Below are 17,071 nucleotides of genomic sequence, written 5' to 3' on the forward strand. Positions count from 1 at the left end.
AATCGATAACTACTCTGTTGCACCAGTTTCGATATCTGGGGCTTCCAAACCACGCCCCACTTCCCCCGTAGTGCGCCAGCCGCAGAACGGAGAAGGGAGCAGCAATGGGACTTTGCTGCCGCGAGAGCCAGAGGCGATGCGCAGAGTGGAGTATCTTCGCGACTAGGGTGCAGACTGTTATCTGCTTTGCGCCTTCGCACTGCCTTGGAGTTTGGCAACGTCGCCAAGGCTGTGAATGGGCGCTTAGAACGTGGTGTCATTTCCTTATTCGCAAAGCAGTAGCACGTTAGGAGGCTACCTACCTAGACTTCCCAGTCTCATCCCTGTCACGTTGAAACTGCGGGATACAACTCATACTCGCACATGACACTGCTGACCAAACCTGAAGTTTCCCCAAGTCCTACACTTGAAACAACTTTTGGTGCAACACAGTAGCAATGACTGGCTAAGAACGAATGTGGGCAAACAGAATTTTATGCACAATACTTAACATTTTTTAATTTTCCCGCGAGTCATATGTCATGATGAAATTCCATATTGATCTCTAACCTACGGAGCTTATGTTTAATTAATAAATACGAATGCCCACGGCCATAATGCGAATTCAAGCTGGCGGGTCTCCGAAAGGTCAATATTATTTTTCAAATTACATGTCGAAAGCGGCCGCCCTGCATTCCCAAGCATATTTGCGTATATTTGAACTCAATTTACGCCGTATCGTAACACTGATTTTTCAATACTCGGATCCGTCACTTGATCTGCTGTTCTGGTGTATTTTCGCACACTTCTCGAGGCGTCGCGCATAGCGCATATGAGAGTAAGTAATTTCATACTTGTTTTCTTTAAACACGGAATCAAAATTGTTTCCGCGTCTGGGAGAAACAAATATACTGGCTTCCTGTAATCGTAATGTCAACACAGATCTATTAGTCTGTCTTTTCTTTTTGTATCGGCGAATAAAGTATAAAATAGTTGGTATGTTACCGGCAGTCTTTTTGTGTTGCCATTGTCAAAACACTTTAATCAGTTTTCAAATCCGCTGATCGATGTATTAAAGCTGACGAACTGTGTGTCAAAACAGTTAAATGTTTTTCGTTTAATATTAAAAGACGGTCCTAGGTTGCATAAATCTATCTATTAGCTCAAAAACGATGCATTGCACCTGCACAGAGCATCGCATCAATCACACATAGCGGCGCTGAGCATAGCCACGCTTGAACTGTAAACGTAGGTCCGGACCAAATTTCTGGGGTGGCAGACCGGCGCTTACACAGTCTATACACACTTGTGTATGACTGATGCACTAGATACCTTGATTATGCACTACCCATGTGAAACGCGGCGTTTTTGAGCTAAAAAAGAGCTTTCTGCAACCTACGACTATATTCGCCGATTCAGTTTCCATGTGAGATAAGCGATTTTTACGGTAACTGTGTACTGTCGCAATTACTGTTGATAGCTGTCCGGCACGCCCTGGTATTATGTAAAAGTACAAAGAGCATGTATTTTTGCCTCCAAAGAGCATGTATTTTTGCCTCCAAACACCACAACTGTTTTATAACCGTGCGTTCAATGTATCGTACAAAACTCGCAATTTAGTACCGCGTGTCACAAAGCTCTTACTATGATTACGAAAGGCCTTAAGTTCCAAATCATCGCCGCGCAGTCACGGGCGTCTTGTAACGGTCCGCGCGGCTCCTCCCCCCCCCCCCCCCCCCACCACCTCCGACGGAGGTTGAAGTCTCTCTCGAGCATGTGTGTGTGTGTGTGTGTGTGTGTGTGTGTGTGTGTGTGTGTGCTGGCACCACATACATGGCAACCCGCATGCATACCTTCTTTAAAGAATGCAACTCTCGTGCAAAAAACAGCTTCAATACGTTGTACCTCTGTGGATATACACTCCTGGAAATGGAAAAAAAAACACATTGACACCGGTGTGTCAGACCCACCATACTTGCTCCGGACACTGCGAGAGGGCTGTATAAGCAATGATCACACGCACGGCACAGCGGACAGACCAGGAACCGCGGTGTTGGCCGTCGAATGGCGCTAGCTGCGCAGCATTTGTGCACCGCCGCCGTCAGTGTCAGCCAGTTTGCCGTGGCATACGGAGCTCCATCGCAGTCTTTAACACTGGTAGCATGCCGCGACAGCGTGTACGTGAACCGTATGTGCTGTTGACGGACTTTGAGCGAGGGCGTATAGTGGGCATGCGGGAGGCCGGGTGGACGTACCGCCGAATTGCTCAACACGTGGGGCGTGAGGTCTCCACAGTACATCGATGTTGTCGCCAGTGGTCGGCGGAAGGTGCACGTGCCCGTCGACCTGGGACCGGACCGCAGCGACGCACGGATGCACGCCAAGACCGTAGGATCCTACGCAGTGCCGTAGGGGACCGCACCGCCACTTCCCAGCAAATTAGGGACACTGTTGCTCCTGGGGTATCGGCGAGGACCATTCGCAACCGTCTCCATGAAGCTGGGCTACGGTCCCGCACACCGTTAGACCGTCTTCCGCTCACGCCCCAACATCGTGCAGCCCGCCTCCAGTGGTGTCGCGACAGGCGTGAATGGAGGGACGAATGGAGACGTGTCGTCTTCAGCGATGAGAGTCGCTTCTGCCTCGGTGCCAATGATGGTCGTATGCGTGTTTGGCGCAGTGCAGGTGAGCGCCACAATCAGGACTGCATACGACCGAGGCACACAGGGCCAACACCCGGCATCATGGAGTGGGGAGCGATCTCCTACACTGGCCGTACACCACTGGTGATCGTCGAGGGGACACTGAATAGTGCACGGTACATCCAAACCGTCATCGAACCCGTCGTTCTACCATTCCTAGACCGGCAAGGGAACTTGCTGTTCCAACAGGACAATGCACGTCCGCATGTATCCCGTGCCACCCAACGTGCTCTAGAAGGTGTAAGTCAACTACCCTGGCCAGCAAGATCTCCGGATCTGCCCCCATTGAGCATGTTTGGGACTGGATGAAGCGTCGTCTCACGCGGTCTGCACGTCCAGCACGAACGCTGGTCCAACTGAGGCGCCAGGTGGAAATGGCATGGCAAGCCGTTCCACAGGACTACATCCAGCATCTCTACGATCGTCTCCATGGGAGAGTAGCAGCCTGCATTGCTGCGAAAGGTGGATATACACTGTACTAGTGCCGACATTGTACATGCTCTGTTGCCTGTGTCTAGGTGCCTGTGGTTCTGTCAGTGTGATCATGTGATGTATCTGACCCCAGGAATGTGTCAATAACGTTTCCCCTTCCTGGGACAATGAATTCACGGTGTTCTTATTTCAATTTCCAGGAGTGTATATTACTTTTTACTTTTATTTATTTTTAATAATTTCTTTATATTTGAATATGAAAACTCAAATTATTGTACCACTGCATACTTTTTCGATTAATAACTTACACGAGTATTTTTAGATTCGAACTCTCTTGAATAATAGATTGTGTACGAAACCATTGTAAGAATAGGCTTGTGCGCCATGTAATGTCACTAGTATATTGTACTACCCACAAAGCTAAGCTTACCTGTCACGTTACTTTAAGTAGAAGTTTTACGTTAACTATACACAGTTAGAACTATTGCTGTCTGTATAGTCAATGTTATCAAAAAGCAAAAATAAATAAATAAAAAAACAAGTTTCTCTCTCTCGTCTATTAACTGCCCGCGAACTATCCTGTCGCGACAATTAGTACTATGTTCACTTCTGCTGAAGCGTGTCGCTAATTTTTTATTAGCACCCTAAACTGGTACATTGAGGACAAAACGGTACTACCGACTACAGTTTTACTAGTCTCATAATTTTTTCGGAACACATGGAAACAATTACCTATAATACAGCTTATTATTATTATTATTAATTTCCCGATTTTAGATCCTTGTCCCGCCGATTTTTAAGTCACCAGTCCCTTACTCCCGATTTTCTCGTGGTCACTGTGCCAGACTACGAATCCTATCGTCAGTCACTTATCACTTCTTTTTTGTCCGACAGTGTTCGTTAGCGTCAAAATTGAAGAGCTGCCCCTCGTTTCTACTGTCTGGATACGTCAAGCCAGATTTGCACTTTGAAGCCGGATGATTTCCGGGAGCCATAAATAGAAAATAACGAATAAATGAGTCTTTGCAGCGGCATTAGCGTCCGCACACTAATGACCATACTAGCGTCCTCTCTAGACACACACCCCTCCCCCTTCCAGTAACTTCCGGTATATCTCTCAGGTGCGCGCCACCAAAACCGGCGATCCTGATGGATTTAGGACACTTTAACATGGTCATCAGTGGTATCAAGTTAACACTTGTCTTGAATGGCACTACTAGCACAAGCGAAATTGAGACGACGGCGCAAGATCAGATATTGGCAGATTTCTACACAATGTGCCGCTACGTCAACACAGATTTGTTGTTTGGCTATATTAAAATTCATCAAATGCTTGGAAATAAATCCTCATGATACCTTGCTCGTCAATTCCCCCTCCGACACCTTAGATACGAGGTACGATACTTTACAAAATTTTATAAAGTTAGTTACATTGTTGCCGTTGTCAATTAGTGGTGGTGTAGGATCTGCCTTACGCCAGCATATGAAACACATGTAGTTAGCATGCACTGGTGTGTAAAACATTTACGGCTCACTTATCGTGTGTTGTGTCGCTTCCAAGTAACGCAGCTCGATGAAATTTGCAACATACATACGAGGGGCCTTCAGTTCAATAACGAATGCAATCTTTTTTTTCGGCTCATTTCGGTTGCAAAAATGTCAAATTTGTGGTGGTGATTGTGGAATATTGTCGCTCGAACTCCTATAGTTCCGTAAGTTCCCATAAATGGTGGTGCTATATGTAGCCTTCAAAGTGCAGATGCGATCCAAGCAGAGAGCTGTCATAGGAGTTTCTTTTTGCGGAAAACCAAAGCATCGCAGATATTCACAGGCGCTTGCAGAATTTCTGCGGAGACCTGGCAGTGAACAAAAGCAGTTTGAGACATTGGGCGTGGCGTCTGTCATACTCCAACAAGGTCGCGCAAACCTTGCCGGATCTCCCTCGTGTCGTCCGGCCGCACACAGTTGTGATTCCACAGCTGCCACTCTTGCAATGCTGGGACGTGCGGACACTCTCATCCGAGTTAGTCGACGGATCCAAATCACACACTTCACTGCTCAACTGGACGTCTCAGTTGGTAGTGGTGACACACTCGTCCACGAGATGGGGTACTCGAAGGTCTGTGCCCGTTGGGTTCCCCGCCGCCTAATAGGAAGACCATAAAGAGCAACGAAGGACCATACGAGCAGAGTTGCTCGTGCATTACGAGGCTGACCGTGGCTTTTTTTTTTTTTTTTTGTCGAAAATATTCACAGGCGATGAAACACGAGTTCGTCACTTCGAACCGGAAACAAATCGGGTATGGGTGGAGCGGCACCACAACGTCTCTCCTGCGAAGAAAAAATTCAATGCCGCTCCCTCAGCTGGTAAAGTCGTGGCGACGGTCTTACGGGACACCGAAGGGGTTATTCTGTTCGATGACCTCCGTCACGATGCAATGATCTACTGTGGTATAAACTGCGATAATCTCAGGAAATTGATGAAATGACTTCAGCGCGCTTGTCGCCACAATAACGCAGAGGACACACAAAACTTAATCCCACTGTTCTTCCTCGTACAACCAACAACCCAGATGTCGCACCTTCCGATCTGCACCTTTTGGACCAATTAAAGATGTACTCCGTGGGAAGCAGTACGCGGATGATGTGGAGGTTATTGACGGACCAAGCCGATGGCACCAGTAGAGTGGGACCGTGCGCGCGGGCCCTCCCCAGTAAGGCGGCGGAAGGCAGTCGCATTCAACGGAGATTATGTTGAACATGGTTTTGTACCCAAGGAAGCAGGGAATAATATGTTTATTAGAATCCCCAGTAAAACTAACTTGCTTTCCGGAAACATAATATTTTGCATTACTTATTGAACGCCCCTCGTGGAAAGAACTGCTACATTATACGAGGGTAGGAACTTTAATAGTGGTAACTATTTATTTACAGCTCGAACAAAATAGATACGTGTCTCAAAGTTTTACTGCTAGCCACTAGCATTGTGTATAACCAGTTGCCATCGATGTGGAAGTCGTAGGATATACTCTTAGCAGTGCCAGTTGTGTTGACAGTTCGAGCGGCGCGGTCTATTGCCCGACGAATTTGTAGCAGTTCTGAAGCGAATGCCCTGAAGTGTTTCCTTCAGTTTAAAAATCGAGCTGAACTCGCGAGGGTTTAAGTCAGGGGAGTGCAGTAGGTGGTATAGCATTTAGCAGCCCCATCAGTCAAAAAATAAGTAACAGCTTGCACTGTACATGCTTGAACACTGCCCTACAAAATGGTGGTCAAGTCCTGCAGAAAGTGTCAGCACTTCTGTTCATTTTTGGAACACAACCTACGGAGTGTGGGTACATTGTCACAATAACGCTGACTCGCAGTCTCGGTAAATATGGTTGCAATTGGCCCTCTGTTTGATGTGGGCCCCTTCTCGCACCCTGCACAAAGTAGTCGACTACCCCACCTCATGTCTGTGGTTCGGGCCGCTCTTCAATGCTGCAACGCGTGTAACAACGCTGTGAGCAATACCACTTGTCATAGTTCGTTCTTCTTCCAGTTTCATAAAAATGTTGCCTCCGCCCATGTTGTAACGAATAACACCAGCACTACTCACTGACTGACGTTTAGTGTCCCTTCAACTGTATCATGCTGCTGGACCATCCCCATTTTGAGCTATAGCCACGCTTATCTCACACCGTGTAACGTACGGCTCTTTTTCCAAGACTGGGACGCCTCTGGCAACATGCTCCCGGACTTTCATTCTTTTCCACGGACTGGTTAATATGCTATTTTAATGTTGCTTTGCCTACCCCCTTAGTAAGTTTTGCAGAACAGTGTATGTTATATCGAAAGGATATACTACAGGTTTCTTAGATCAGTGTTACTGTTTTTTTTTTTATCTCAATACCTACTGTACTCAAAAGTTCCAGACGTCTGCATTGACGCACATGACGCACTGAAGGATTTTATAAACGTGTGATTATTGAAGGCAGTGTCCATAGAGTACGGTTAACATAACGCAAAATATACATAAAACCTATTACATAGACTTCTGCTGAAAGAAAGATATTGTTTACCGCGAACAGGGATCTCATTTATTCGGCTACTACGTCAGAAACGCCTTAGGTACCAGTGATACATGTGTGGTGTATTACGAGCTAGCATGGACGTAAAACGCCTTTCGTATATTTTACATTAATCAGCATTATATATATATATATATATATATATATATATATATATATATATATATATATTACATTTACTTTATTGAATAATGTGCTGTAACTTTTAACGAATAGAACGCTTGGGACTGGGTGCTTCGACAATTTTCTGCGAAGCATGTTTGTTTTGTTCGGCATTTGTGCTGTGGATATCATACACATACACACATGAGCCAGTATACTGTACTTTTATTGGCAACTCTTCATTATTTTCTGACAACTCCGTCTCTCATGCAACTCAACTCACTTCAGTGATAAAAGTACTCCGCAATACGCAAAACAGCCGACTAATTCTCTCTATGCTGGGAGTTCCGAAGCAGAAAGGACGAGAAATTCCTCAAACGGAAAGATGGGCCAACACTGGAATACGAGCTACCACCTAACACGTGCAGCCAAAACACAGCCGAATGTTGTTGGCTCGTTCTCGCCAACAGCTTACACCAGCGTCATTTCATTACTACAGACGAAACATTAACAGAGCTTACAATGAATCAACATGAAAATAAAATTAAAAAGACAGGTATAGCTGAATATCAATAATATACAGCTGACGTAAAATGCTGCGAGCTGTGTTGATATGCCGCTAAACAAAGGAACAGGAAGTGTTACGAGCGCTGACAGAACCTTCCTTTCCACGGAATGATCCACCAACGAGAACGCTCGTTAACTAACGTTCGTTCGCTTGTGTTCGCTCCGGTGTAAACCAGGCTTGAGGCGTACAGTAGAAACAAAGAGAGAGAGAGAGAGAGAGAGAGAGAGAGAGAGAGAGAGAGAGCATGTTAACCAGTGGACCGTAGTAGCGTGTCTGCCCAACGGTAGACCATAGTAACGTGTCTGCCCATAAACAGCAACGATGCAACAAGGGCTAACCGGTTTACTTGGACGACATAGAAGAGATGTCGGTAGGAAGATTCACTTGACGAATCGTGGATTATGATTATCTCCCGCACGTCGGTAGTTGCAAACTTTCTAGTGCGATGCGCTCACTATTTCCTCGGAAATGAAGAGCAGGCATTTTTTTCTGGTCTTTCCCCGAACACTTGTGTTCCTACAACGAATCATGACTCCTCGGAAATAAAGATCACCAACAATAATAAAAATAATTAACAACAACAGTGGGACATTCGTGGCGAGGTATAACATGATATGGTAAAGAAATGAACATTTGCTTATGGCAGTTAAGTCATTATGTTTGTGATTCCTCGTCATTTTTGGCATGTCGACGCTAGCTGGGGTAGTATCTATTGTAAAAGCACCAGTTACACCCGACCGATTTTTTTTTATTTTTTTTATTTTTTAAGGACTCGAAGTCCCAGATATATGTCATATCTCGCGAACTGTGTGTCGTACAATCATATAATTTTGCAGGTGTGTCCAGTCGTTTATGCAGATAATGGCTGCACGCTGTGCTGCGAATAATAGAAGTAATAAATTAAAACGTCATGCCTAATGCAGTTTTACCTTATGCACTGCGAATATGTAGGTTGCGATGATCTTTTTTCGTTTCTTTATTTTGTGGGGGATGCCAAACAACACATTACATATGTAAATGAGTACATTATGACAGAAATTTATTTCTCTTATAAAACGTTAGGTAGGCAACCTGCAACTGGCAGTGTATACCGTGCACCGTTTTACTCGCCTAGTCATTTGCATCAAGCACATTTTATAAATAACTTTACCACTTTCTCGCACGCTCATCTGATGTTTCATAATGGCAGCAGAAAACACACTCCATTAATATTTTAAAACCGGTCGCCTTTCCGAATACTTTTAGACGCTACCACGCGCATTACTACAAGTTACGAATACCCGAGCTATCAACTGATGTAGTTGCAACGAGTTACCAGAAACGGAATGGAATTTCCAGGGAAAACATGGCTCTGCACAGTGTAGGAATATTCTAGAATACTGGCCGGAGACATTTGACCGGTTGCGCTAACGCCGCTGTTTGATGGCTGGCGCTCTCGTTATGATATCCAACAGGCCCGTAAAACTTCGAGCCTTGATTGTAATTATTCGAATACAGATTTCTCGAAAAAGACACCTCAGTATGTACTACAAACGCAAGAAATACAAGAAAATTCGGGTCCGTGTGAGTCGAAAACTAGCGCGTACTTAGGCGGTGTTCAATGTCAGCTAGTTTTCTTCTACAAAGCTACTGTGTGATACGGCAGGCTCCCCGTAAAACGACTGATTTCTTTGGAATATAAATCTAGCCCGCGCACACTACAACAAAGTAAACCATTTTTAACTACTACTTTATGCAAACGGTGCAACCTTGTATCTAATGTTTGGCCGCAAGCAACACTAGAAAGGTATCACGCCCTTTCCCTCGTAATAAGCTGTTGCGATTGTGTGAAGGTTCGGAGAGGAAGACGAAGATGAGGAAAAAGAAGACTTGACGTCCCAACGAGCACTCTTTCAGTCCAAATACTTAGACAATGAGGGTGGAATTTATTTATATATACTGTCGCTGTTGTGAACGTATGTTTCTGTTGCACTCGGTGAAGGGCAAGTCATCGACACTGACAAGGGAACCTCCCCGTCGCACCCCCCGCAGATTTACACTGACAAGGGAACCTCCCCGTCGCACCCCCCTCAGATTTAGTTATAAGTTGGCACAGCGGATAGGCCTTGAAAAACTGAACACAGATCAATTGAGAAAACAGGAAGACGTTGTGTAGAACTGTGAAAAAATAAGCAAAATATACAAACTGAGTAGTTCAAGGGAAGATAAGAAACAATATGGACGACAGAAACGCAGGAGCGCCGTGGTCTCGTGGTAACGTGAGCAGCTGCGGAACGAAAGGTCCTAGGTTCAAATCTTCCATCAAGTGAAAATTTTAATTTTTTATTTTCAGTTTATGTGACAAACTCTTATGTTTTCATCACTTTTTTGGGAGTGATTATCACATCCACAAGAAAGCCTAAATCGGGCAAGGTAGAAGAATCTTTTTACCCATTCGCCAAGTGTACAAGTTAGGTGGGTCGACAACATATTCCTGTCATGTGACGCACATGCCGTCACCAGTGTCGTATAGAATATATCAGATGTGTTTTCCTGTGGAGGAATCGGTTGACCTATGACCTTACGATCAAATGTTTTCTGTTCCCATTGGAGAGGCACGTCCTTTCGTCTACTAATAGCACGGTTTTGCAGTGCGGTCGCAAAACACAGACACTAAACTTATTACAGTGAACGGAGATGTCAATGAACGAACGGACAGATAATAACTATGCAAAAATAAAGAAAGTAAAATTTACAGTCGAGGGAAGACTTGAACCAAGGATCTTTCGTTCAGCAGCTGCTCACGCTACCACGGGACCACCACGCTTCTAAACACACTTCGTCCATGATGTTGCTTATGTGGCCCATGGACTACTCAGTTTGTATATTTTGCTTATTTTTTTACAGTTCCACGCAACTTCTTCCTCTTTTCTCAATTGATCTGTGTTCAGTTTATCAAGGCCTATCCACTGTGCCAACTTATAACTAAATCTGAGGGGGGTGCGATGGGGAGGTTCCCTTGTAAGTAGTGCTTACTAGCACAGAGGAATTTTTTTCCGTATTTTCCAATAAAAATATAGAAACAATACCACTGCTGTTCACTTCCCTGCGAGGAACTTTACTAAGCACATGACAGTACTCTGTTTTGATGACTGGTCTAAATTTTCGCCGAATACTGCTCAGGAGGCAGAAGGCTGGCAGTGTCGTGCGATACGGTTAGTAGCACTCCCCAGAAACCGAATTACCTCCTTCGCCAACATCAGAGGAAACTGTGCTCCCTTCACGAAACGCACTGAAGAACATTAAATCCGTCCATTATACGAGCGGACTTCAAAAATTAAGTTGCACAGTTACTTTTAGTGTATGCTCCCCCACATTTCGAAGTGATGTATGATACATGACAGTATGTTTCAACATAGTCACAAAGTCTCCGTAAACAAGTCTGCACGTTCTATATCTCATTCAATACCCCTTTTCCTTTTTCCTGGCTTTCATCTCACACATACAAGGAGTCGGCATACTAATTTGTGGATTTGGCTTGTTCATGATAGAAGGTGCGGATTGTCCTTCCTGAACCCCTTCCTACTCCCTCCCCCAGACGGACGTTTTGCGTACCAGCGTTCTGTATCTAGTGTTAAGAATGTGAAAGTGTGTGAACGTTTCCTAATGGTTGCGAATCGTTTAACTGAGCCGGGAAGCGGACGTGGGAACCCGCTTAAAAGCCATATCCAAGCTAAACAGCACAACGGCCCTCGTTAAACCACCAGGTGGATGAGAGTCGGTGCCGGCGCCACTCCCAACATCCCGGAAGCGGCGTGCTAACGTGCACGGCTATTCGCGCGGGTCAGTCGTTCAGTTCTTCGACGACAGTAAGGTCACGGGCCCACTCGACATCCGTGGTGTAAACGTCCTCACCGCCGGCCTAAGTGGCCGAGCGGTTCTAGATGCTTCAGTCTGGAACCGTGCGATCGCTACGGTCGCAGGTTCGAATCCTGCCTCGGGCATGGCTGTGTGTGATGTCCTTAGGTTAGTTAGGTTTAAGTAGTTCCAAGTTCTAGGGGACCGATGACCTCAGATGTTGAGTCCCACAGTGCTCAGAGCCATTTGAACCATATGACACGTCCTCACCGTCGTAAACTGTGCAATTGCTGCGAATCAATTCCTCTCGTCTGTGGTCGGTATGGGCTGTCCTCCCTCCGAATCAGCATCATCCACTTTCGAGTAATTTCCAAGAATGATTGCCTATCGAAGGCGTGGGGTCCAAACGATACATATCGAACATGGTATTGTAAATCGATCATGCGACCGTGGTGACGGGCGTTATGATCAATTATTTGTGATAGTCATTTTTATCTGTTTTCCGTCGTTCCCTTAACTGCTCTAAATTACATACCTCCGCGAATTAATGGCAAAAAGGGAATAGTTCCTGTAGCGTACACATCACATGGACCTTCACATAATGACAACACCGACGACGAGTAAGATAAGTCATCGCCTTTGTAATTATGTATTTTTGTAACAGTCTTCTTTGTCATTGCTGTACTGACCGCCGTACACATAATGTTCCAACAAATTTCGGGCTTGCAGCCGGTCGTCGTTCAATACTTCGCACGATATTTCAACTGGGCACCTGCCAGTCATCTTCAGACGAGCCGTCGCAGACTGGCGAAAACGTCCTCCGTTCCGCAATATATAGCGTACTATAAGTATTCTGCGCATGCGTCGAAAACTTGATAGTTGAACCACACTGCCCGCCGGCAGCGCCCTCGCTGGTGGAATAGCGGAACTCAGTCGCTAGCTGCGTTGCTGTTTGCCACGGCCGTCGACGCACTCTGTCGTCTTCGATTTGAGCAAATCGTGGAGATGATGGGATTCCGTGCACTGTCCAGCTGGTAGCCGCTGTCACGGTTTAACAGATTTTCCGCCAGTCGTATTTCTACGGATTCTTTAATAATGGAGTCCCAGAAAGACGTTGCTGTGGGCAAAATCATTGTTTTCTCATACTCCATTGAATGTCCGGTAGAAATACAATGTTCAGGCCGGTATTATACTATCAAATTTCTTTGTCCAATATCTTTGTAAAAGATATTTGATAGTGTAATAGGGACTTTGTCAAATGTCGTCCAATATTTGATCAAATCTAGGGCCTCGCTCTATATTTGATCAAAGAAACCGCTTGTCTTCTGATCACTGCAATGTGACATGTTACCACATGGAGCGATAGCATCGCTGTAGCGTTCTGTCGGCTGTAGTGTTTTTATAAACATTGCCGGTAAATACAATTGGTGTGTGCCGACAACTACAAAATTAATAGAGATGTCTGATAGTGTAATAGGGGCGCTTTACAACGTGAGGCACCCTGAATACAAAAACAGATTAAGAAGATTGGAGAACTAACCAGACCTAACCTAACCTAACATAACCCTCTCCTGTAGCAAGGAATCGGAGTGTTATAGTGATCCTGTCTTCTGAAGATGTAGCAGTTCTTAAGTGAATATTGTGCTTTGTGATATGAGGATACACTTCATTGAGCACATACAGAAATGTATGCTCATCCATTCTTAAGTAATTGGTGTACGACTTGACGTCTTCCACTGTAAGCTCACGTAACAAGTTTTGTTGAATGCTTTTATCGTGTCGTCGTAAAACCCACGGCTTCACCCAGATTAGATTAGTTTTTCGTTCCATAGATCCGTGCTGAGGAGATCCTCGTAGATGTGAAACATGTCGATTTTTTTAAGCTGAAATAACAATACTAATAGTACGAATAAATACAATACATCATTTGTTTCTATTAAAAATTTCGCCAATGGAGTAGAAGGAGTTGGCCAGTAGTAAGTCTTTCAGGCTCCTTTTAAACTGATCTTTATTTCTAACTAAATTTTTTTACGTTTCCTGGCAAATTATTGAAGATGAGTGTTCCTGAGTAGTGGACCCTTTTTGAACTAAAGTAAGTGCTTTTAAGTCCTTGTGCAGATCATTTTTGTTCCTGGTATTGTATGTATGAACTGAGTTGTTTGTTGGAAAAAGAGATGTATTATTTACGACAAATTTCATTAAGAAGTAAATATACTGAGAGGCAATAGTTAGTATACCCAGTTCTTTGAAGAGGTTTCTGCAGGAGGTCCGTGAATTTACTCCACAAATAATACACGCTTTTGGACCTTGAAAAATTTTGTTTGACTTCATGATTTGCCCCCAAAATATTATCCCATATGACATTATGGAATGAAAGTATGCAAGCTTTTTCATTTTTATGTTGCCTATGTCTGCTAACACTCGAATTGCACAAACAGATTTGTTAAGGCCTTTCTGCAGTTCTGTGGTGAGCTCCTCCCAACTGAATTTATTATCAAGTTGTAATCCCAGGACTTTTAAGACTGTCAACCACGTATGTATGGTTCCATTTTTTCCCCCCACTTCTTTTCCGGATGTGCACTCAATGCAATTGGAGTACGTAGAACTGCTGCGGTTAATAACAAGTTGTTGTCAGCCATCTTGAACTTTGACGAAAAATTTGATGACAGTGTAATACCCCTTCTAGCGCTACGTCAAAGATCTTTGTCAAATACATTGGACGGAATATTGGATCACATCTTTGATCAAATCTTTGACAAAGAAATTTGATAGTGTAATACCGGCCTCAGCAATAGCGGACTTGCTTGGCTGCAAAAGGCAGGTGTAACGTTGATGTTCAGTGCAGCGTTCTTTTACGGTGCGTGTGGTTTGACCTATGTAAGCCGTGCCACATTGGCACGATATCTTGTAAATTCCGGCCTTTCGTAGTAACAGATTGTCCTTAACTGATCCCACAAGGTCCGCAATCTTCGATGGTGGCCGGAAAACCACTTTTACCTGAAATTTTCGGAGGATTCTTGCTACTTTAAACGAAGTGTTGCCAACGAAAGGAATAAAAGCTAAAGATTGTTCCGGCATGTTCTCCTCTTTATTCACTTCCTGCTTCTTAGTTTTAACTGTTAGTACCCTGTTAATCTGCAGGATGGAATAACCATTTTCGCTGAATACTGTCTTTAGATGTGCGATTTCTTGAGGTAAGCTATCTAGATCTGAAACAGTATGAGCTCTATGAACAAGTGTTTTAAGCAAACTCATGGTTTGCGATGGGTGATGGCAACTCGATGCTTGCAGGTACAAATCAGTATGTGTGGGTTTCCGGTAAACTGAATGCCCTAGAGAACCATCATTCTTCATTCGAACCAGGACATCCAAGAAAGGCAAACAACCATCTTTCTCTATTTCCATGGTGAACAGGATGTTGCTATGAATGGAGTTGAGGTGATGTAGGAACTCCATTAAATTGTCTTCTCCATGAGGCCACACTATGAAAGTGTAATCCACATACCGCCAAAAAACTGTTGGCTTCAGGGCAGCTGATTCAAGCGCTCTCTTTTCAAAATCCTCCATAAAAAGGTTGGCCACCAAAGGAGACAGGGGACTACCCATGGCGACACCGTCAGTCTGTTCAAAATATTCTTGATTAAACATAAAATAAGTTGAGGAAAGAGCGTGCCTGAACAAAGCAGTGATATCAACAGGAAACATGTTACCAATCAGTGTCAAAGAACCTGAAAGAGGAACTTTTGTAAAAAGTGAGACCACATCAAAACTTACTAGTAGCCCCCAGTCTATTGATAAAACCAGCCGAGTTTCGTATGTGATGTGAACACTTGCCTACGAAAGGTCTCAGTAAGGAAGCGAGATGTTTAGCTAAATCATATGTAGGAGCTGCGATGTTACTCACTACCGGACGCAGAGGAAGACCCTCTTTATGAATCTTTGGAAGGCCATACAATCCTGGAGATACACAACCATGTGGTCTTAACCTCTTGATGGTCTCTAGCGGTAAGGAGGAGGAATTTAATAGTGCTGAAGTTTTTCGTTGCACACGTCCTGTAGGATCGTAATCAATCCTCCTATAGGTAGAGTCACTTAGCAGACTTAAAACTAACACACATACTTATAATGTCCGCCACCAGAGTCGCGTGATCGATTTGGGATCGCACGTTCGATATGTATCGTTTGGACCCCGCGCCTTCGATAGGCAATCATTCTTGGAAATTACCCACTTTCGTGCGACCTTGGTCAAACCGTTTGCACCATTTGACTACGGCTGGATACGACAATGCACTTGGTCCATATATTGCAACCATTTCTCAGTGCGTCTGTATGCAATGAAGACATTTTAACCGCAAGAAACGATCTATCCCGTGTACTTCAACTTTGGCGTAGGTTTCCAGCTGCCGCGTCATTTCAACTGCTCACTGTGATGCTCCTGTTACCCGCACAGCAGGAAAAAAACTGCCAGAAATCCGAAACATGCACTCTTCTGGGAATGCGCCTCTCTTGTTGCGCAACAGTCTTGGTGTGGGATGGTACGTGTCACTTTCATTAGTCCCTCGTACATTCTAGAGCACGAATTAACGCTAAAACAATGAGACTTGGCCATTTACGTTTATATCCCTGAAGGGCTCTTTTAAAAAGGAACCACAACTCAGATTGTAAGAAGAAGAAATCATAGTTTATTGCAGTAAACAAGCGAAAGGAATCACAAAATTTGTTATTCAGTTAGACGAAAGTATTTACACAAAGGTTCTTAAATTACGCATTTTGAAGCCTGTAACAATAACTCATTATTGGCTTAGTTTGTGTATACCGGATAAAGTCTGTAAGACGATGTGCAAGCGGGGCGTATTTGTATCACAAACTATCCCCACAAAGCTTTGTCGTGGTCTGTTAAATCTGCTGCCATTGGCGCACAGGTTCAAGCGCGCCGACACGGTAGCTCAGCGTGTTCGGTCAGAGGGTAATGCGCCCTCTGTAATATAAAAACTGAGTTAACAAATCGACAACGAACGTAAATGGATGTCTTATGACGTCCGCCCCGAGCAGGCTAAAACGAAGTAAAGCGAACAAAAAAAGTGCTAGAACTTGCACTCCTTTTATTTCGTGAACCGTCAAGACAGCAAAACATAGATTTCGTCATATTATAGTAAAGAATATAGTTCAGATGGATATTTAATCTACTTAACTCCTGTATCAACTGAAACACTGAAGCAAGTATGTATCAACTGAAACACTGAAGCAAGTATTCCTTTCAACGTCATTAGGAATCTCATGAAACGACGAGTACCGGCTGTGAATTTTGTAGTTGAAATTTTTGCAATAAGCACAGTTTGTTTTGATTTAGGGCGCAAACAACAACTGGGGTGATACGCTCCCAA

The 17,071-nt window shown here is 44.3% G+C and overlaps 1 protein-coding gene across 11 annotated transcripts in view; it reads right to left on the bottom strand.

The window, feature by feature from the left end:
* The window catches only part of LOC126426744 (eukaryotic translation initiation factor 4 gamma 1-like), a 656,907-nt gene that overhangs the window by 250,305 nt on the left and 389,531 nt on the right, over positions 1–17,071 (bottom strand). The gene's annotated exons all lie outside the window — the stretch shown is intronic.

This window comes from Schistocerca serialis, chromosome 11 (assembly GCF_023864345.2).
Source record: "Schistocerca serialis cubense isolate TAMUIC-IGC-003099 chromosome 11, iqSchSeri2.2, whole genome shotgun sequence".
Lineage (NCBI taxonomy): Eukaryota > Metazoa > Arthropoda > Insecta > Orthoptera > Acrididae > Schistocerca > Schistocerca serialis.